Source organism: Hyperolius riggenbachi, chromosome 5 (genome assembly GCF_040937935.1).
Source record: "Hyperolius riggenbachi isolate aHypRig1 chromosome 5, aHypRig1.pri, whole genome shotgun sequence".
Classification (NCBI taxonomy): Eukaryota; Metazoa; Chordata; class Amphibia; order Anura; family Hyperoliidae; genus Hyperolius; species Hyperolius riggenbachi.
In genome coordinates this window covers 396,504,012-396,510,205 of record NC_090650.1, presented here as the reverse complement: position 1 = coordinate 396,510,205, position 6,194 = coordinate 396,504,012, and positions in this window count along the sequence as shown.

Here is a 6,194-nt window from a genome sequence, read left to right as displayed (position 1 = left end):
ATTTTTGAGCGTAACAACAAATAGCTGGTGGCGCACGCATGTTGGAAGCGCCATTGTATGTGCTCCCTGGCAGTGGAAACACACAGACAGCAGGAGGTAAATTTAGCAGCAGGAGGAGGAGGATGAGTGTGTGGCAGCATGCAGTCAATGAGGCAGGCAGCGTGACATAATAGCCCTGGTACCTAGCGGTGATACCATGGCTGTAAATAAACACAACAGGAGGTCCCAGACAGCGGTCGTGCAGCCCACATTGTGTCCAATACACAACTGGGACAACACAGTTTTCAACCCGGGCACCTCAGAAAAATTAAACCTTTTTTTGTAATGGTTTTGTAGTTTTGGTTTTACAACCAATTACACAGATATATAGCTATTTTTTGACGTAATAGCTGGTGGCAGAGTGGCAGCAGAAGGTAAATCTGTGTACCCTGGCGGTGGGAAACACAGACAGACAGCAGCAGCAGCAGGAGGAGGAATGGAGGAGAGTAATTATGTGAGCAGCTATTGTTTGACGTAATAGCTGGTGGCAGTGTGGCAGCAGAAGGTAATTCTGTGTACCCTGGCAGTGGGAAACACAGACAGACAGCAGCAGCAGGAGGAATGGAGGAGTAGTGTGAGTGTGGCAGCAGGTAGGCAGCGTGACATAATAGCCCTGGTACCTAGCGGTGATACCAGGGCCGTAAATAAACACAACAGGAGGTCCCAGACAGCGGTCGTGCAGCCCACATTGTGTCCAATACACAACTGGGACAACACAGTTTTCAACCCGGGCACCTCAGAAAAATTAAACCTTTTTTTTTTTTAATGGTTTGTTTGGTTTCGGTTTTGCAACCAATATAGCTATTGTTTGACGTAATAGCTGGTGGCAGAGTGGCAGCAGAAGAAGGTCATTCTGTGTACCCTGGCAGTGGGAAACACAGACAGACAGCAGAAGGGCAGTACACAGCAGCCCACTGTAGGTGTAAAATGTGTGGCTGCAGGCGACGTAATAGTCAAAGTGAACCAGGCTGGCTTAGTGAGCAGGAGCCAGGAGGTGGTAAAGGGTGGTAAGGCACATTAACGATGGTTCCGGCAGCCAGTTCATGTCCCCCTCTCGCCGACAACAGGGGCCAGGAACTCGCCTTCCACCCACGCCTGGTTCATCTTGAGAAACGTCAGTCTGTCCACAGACTTGTGAGACAGACGTGAGCGTTTCTCGGTGACCACGCCACCAGCTGCACTGAAGCAGCGCTCGGACAGCACGCTGGAAGGGGGGCAGGACAGCACTTCCAGGGCGTACTGCGCTAGCTCGCTCCAGATCTCCATGCGCTTGACCCAATACTCCATGGGATCAACAGGGGCATCGCTGTCAAGCCCGCTGTACGACCCCATGTAGTCAGCCACCATGCGGGTCAGGCGCTGGCTGTGACCGGAGGAGGATGCTGCTGCATGCATCTCCTCTCTAGTCACTGCTGCCGGAGCCTCTACAGTCCTGTAGAGCTCGTGGCTGAGAGACAGCAGGTCTGTGGGGCGCTTGCTGCTGCTGGATGCAGGCACCTGCTGCTGCCTCTGTGCTGGCTGCTGGACAGTGGGGGTGGAAGGCTGGGGGAAGGCTTCCTCCAAGCGCTCAACAAGGGCCTGCTGCAAGCTCCTTATTTGTTGCGCTGGGTCTCCTCCTGCAGGCGGCAGGAACTGGCTCAACTTCCCCTTGAGGCGTGGGTCCAACATCATGCTGATCCAGATGTCCTCCCTCTGCTTCATCTGGATCACCCTGGGGTCCCTGCGCAGGCACGCCAGCATGTGCGCTGCCATTGGGAAGAGGCGGGCCACGTCTGCTGGCACATCGACGTCAGTGCTGTCCTCATCCTCCTCCTCTGCCGCCTCATCCTCTCTCCACCCCCGCACCAACTCAGCTGCGCTGTGCTGATCCCCCTCATCAGCAGCCAGGTCAGGGACCTCCACCAAGTCCTCCTCCTCCTCCCCCTCAGAGGTGGACTGCGCAGCTGGTTGCCGCTCCTGCTGGTCCAAGGCTGCCGCTCCCTGTTCCAGCAAACCATCGAGGGCCCTGTTCAGCAGAGAAACCAGGGGCACCCACTCGCAGACCATAGCATGGTCCCTGCTCACCATGTTTGTGGCCTGCAGGAAGGGAGCCAGCACAAAGCACACCTGCTGCATGTGCCTCCAGTCATCATCGGGGACGATGGACGGGATGTTGCTGGTCTTGTCCCTTCTCCGAGCTGCGGAAACAGTGGCCAGGGCAAGGTACTGGTTGACAGCGTGCCTCTGTTCAACCATACGCTCCAACATCGCCAGGGTGGAGTTCCAGCGAGTCGGAACGTCAATGATCAGCCGATGGCGTGGCAGATCCAGCTCCTTTTGCACGTCTTCCAGGCTCGCACAGGCTGCAGCCGAGCGCCGGAAGTGACGCACAACATTCCTTGCCGTTTCCAGCAGTTCGCCCATCCCCTGGTAGGTGCGCAGGAACTTCTGCACCACCAGGTTCAGCACGTGGGCAAGACAGGGGATGTGGGTCAGGTTTCCCCTGTCTATGGCAGCAACCAGATTGGCCCCATTGTCGGACACCACCTCTCCGACTCTGAGGCCTCTGGGGGTCAGCCAAATCCTCTCCTGCTCCTGGAGTTTGGCCAACACGTGGGCTGCCGTCAGCTTGGTCTTGCCAAGGCTGACCAAGTGCAGCAGCGCTTGGCAGTGGCGGGCCTTCACGCTGCTGCTGAGGCGGGGGGTTTGGCCAGGTGTGGCGGAGGATGGCAGAGGATCGGAGGAACCCGCTGCAGTTCCCCTGACCCTGCGGGGTGGCACCACCCACTGTGTTGCTGCTGCTGCTGCTGCTGTGCCCGCTGCTGCTCTCCCATCCTCACCCCCTTCCACCAAGCTGACCCAGTGGACAGTGAAGGACAGGTAGCGGCCTGTCCCGAAGCGGCTGCTCCAGGAGTCCATGGTGACGTGGACCCTTTCACCAACCGCGTGCTCCAGCCCTCGCTCCACATTGGCCATCACAAAGCGGTGCAGTGCTGGAATGGCCTTGCGGGAGAAAAAGTGTCTGCTGGGGAGCTGCCAGTCTGGGGCTGCACAAGCAAGCAGCGCCCGCATGTCGCTCCCCTCCTGCACGAGCGTGTACGGCAGGAGTTGGGAGCACATGGCCCGTGCCAGCAAGCCGTTCAGCTGCCGCACGCGACGGCTGCTGGGAGGCAGAGCCCTAACCACCCCCTGGAAGGACTCGCTCAAAAGGCTCTGGCGTGGCCTTTTGCTGACACGGGAATCACCAGACACAGCGGAGGAGGCCACTGAGGACTGGCTGCCAGAACAGGCCTCAGTGTCGGCGGCAGGAGTTGCAGAGGGGGGAGGAGCAGTGCGTTTCCGCACTCCTGCTGGTGCTGCTGGAGGAGCAGGAGGGCGGGTGGCTGCTGTTGCTGCTGCTGAAGGCTGTGCAGTGATGGGTGTGGTGCCACTGCCAGCACCAGATGCCTTCAGCCTCTGGAACTCCTCATGCTGGTGGAAATGTTTAGCCGCAAGGTGGTTGATCAGCGAGCTGGTGCTGAACTTTAAGGGGTCTGCACCTCTGCTCAACTTCCGCTGACAGTGGTTGCAAGTGGCGTACTTGCTGTACACAGTGGGCATGGTGAAAAAGCGCCAGATTGGTGACAGAAACATCCCCCTACGGCATGGAAGCGCTGCTGCCTGTCTCCCTGTGGTGGTTGGGGGGGGGGCTTGGGTGCGGCTGGTGGTGGTACTGGCTGATGCTGCTGCTGCTGCTGCTGAGCCTGAGACACCAGCAGGCTGTGGGTCGCTGCCAATGCTTGCAATGATGCGCCTCCTTGCAAGGCCCACAAGCGCATCCTCCTCCTCCTCCGAGCTGCTGAGGACGACATCCCCTGGAGGTGGTGGCACCCAGTCTCTGTCTGTCACCGGGTCATCAACATCATCCTCCCCCTCCTCAAACATGTCCTGCTGGGATGATGACCCCCCAAACTCCTCTCCTGATGCATGGATGGGCTGCTTGACTGTCGCCACAGTCTTGCTGTCCAATCCCTCATCCCCCAAAGTGCCCATCAGCATCTCCTCCTCAAAATCGCCAACAACAGCAGACAATTGACTCATCATGCCTGGGGTCAAAAGAGTGCTGAATGAGAGGTCGGCGACTGACGGTGAACTGGCCTCCTCCCCAGACCCTGCTGGGCGGCTGCTGCGAACAGGGGTGGTGGTGGTGGTGGTGGTGAGGGTGGAGGCCTCGGATGCAGAGCTGATGGCGGGCTGCTCATCCTCCGTCATGAGTTGCACCACAGTGTCTGCATCCTTTTCCTCAATGGGACGTTTCCGACCCGGCTGGAGGAAAATCGGAGCAGGTGCTACACGCTGCTGCTGCTGTGTCTCTGCAGCGTGAGTTGCAGATGCTCCTGCTGGGCGGCGCCCAAGGCGTCCACGGCCAGTGGCTATGGGAGGAATGTTAGCCACTGACGCTGCTGCTGCTGCTGCGGAACTGTGCATGGTGGCGCGCCCGCGGCCGCGGCTTGCCACAATGCTGCTCCCTCTCCTCCTGATTCCCTTGCTGCCCTTCCCCTTGCCCAAACCGCGCTGGCTGCCACTTCCAGACATCTTAAATGTTTTGGGCGTATAGACAAAAGTTTTGTAAAAGGGCGGGTGAAAAGTGGGGTACTTTAATGGAGTGGGTTGGTTGGTGAGGTGACTGAGTGAGTGTCCCCTAGTACAGTAAGTAAGTAGTAACAGTCAGGAAGTACAACTAGCAGTTACAATAATCAGTAGTAATCACAAGTAAATTTAGTGTGTGTACACTCAGACAGTGAGTGCACGCACGCAGGAGCTAGTAGCCTATGAACACAGTGACTGAGTGTCCTAGACTCCTAGTACAGTAAGAGTAAGTAGTAACAGTAAGTAGAACTAACTAATTACAATAATCAATCAGCGATCAGAAGGAAATGGAGTGTGGGTGGTGTGTGTACACTCAGACAGTGAGTGACCGCACGCAGGAGCTAGTAGCCTATGAACACAGTGACTGAGTGTCCTAGACTCCTAGTACAGTAAGAGTAAGTAGTAACAGTAAGTAGAACTAACTAATTACAATAATCAATCAGCGATCAGAAGGAAATGGAGTGTGGGTGGTGTGTGTACACTCAGACAGTGAGTGACCGCACGCAGGAGCTAGTAGCCTATGAACACAGTGACTGAGTGTCCTAGACTCCTAGTACAGTAAGAGTAAGTAGTAACAGTAAGTAGAACTAACTAATTACAATAATCAATCAGCGATCAGAAGGAAATGGAGTGTGGGTGGTGTGTGTACACTCAGACAGTGAGTGACCGCACGCAGGAGCTAGTAGCCTATGAACACAGTGACTGAGTGTCCTAGACTCCTAGTACAGTAAGAGTAAGTAGTAACAGTAAGTAGAACTAACTAATTACAATAATCAATCAGCGATCAGAAGGAAATGGAGTGTGGGTGGTGTGTGTACACTCAGACAGTGAGTGACCGCACGCAGGAGCTAGTAGCCTATGAACACAGTGACTGAGTGTCCTAGACTCCTAGTACAGTAAGAGTAAGTAGTAACAGTAAGTAGAACTAACTAATTACAATAATCAATCAGCGATCAGAAGGAAATGGAGTGTGGGTGGTGTGTGTACACTCAGACAGTGAGTGACCGCACGCAGGAGCTAGTAGCCTATGAACACAGTGACTGAGTGTCCTAGACTCCTAGTACAGTAAGAGTAAGTAGTAACAGTAAGTACAACTAACTAATTACAATAATCAATCAGCGATCAGAAGGAAATGGAGTGTGGGTGGTGTGTGTACACTCAGACAGTGAGTGCACGCACGCAGGAGCTAGTAGCCTATGAACACAGTGACTGAGTGTCCTAGACTCCTAGTACAGTAAGAGTAAGTAGTAACAGTAAGTAGAACTAACTAATTACAATAATCAATCAGCGATCAGAAGGAAATGGAGTGTGGGTGGTGTGTGTACACTCAGACAGTGAGTGACCGCACGCAGGAGCTAGTAGCCTATGAACACAGTGACTGAGTGTCCTAGACTCCTAGTACAGTAAGAGTAAGTAGTAACAGTAAGTACAACTAACTAATTACAATAATCAATCAGCGATCAGAAGGAAATGGAGTGTGGGTGGTGTGTGTACACTCAGACAGTGAGTGACCGCACGCAGGAGCTAGTAGCCTATGAACACAGTGA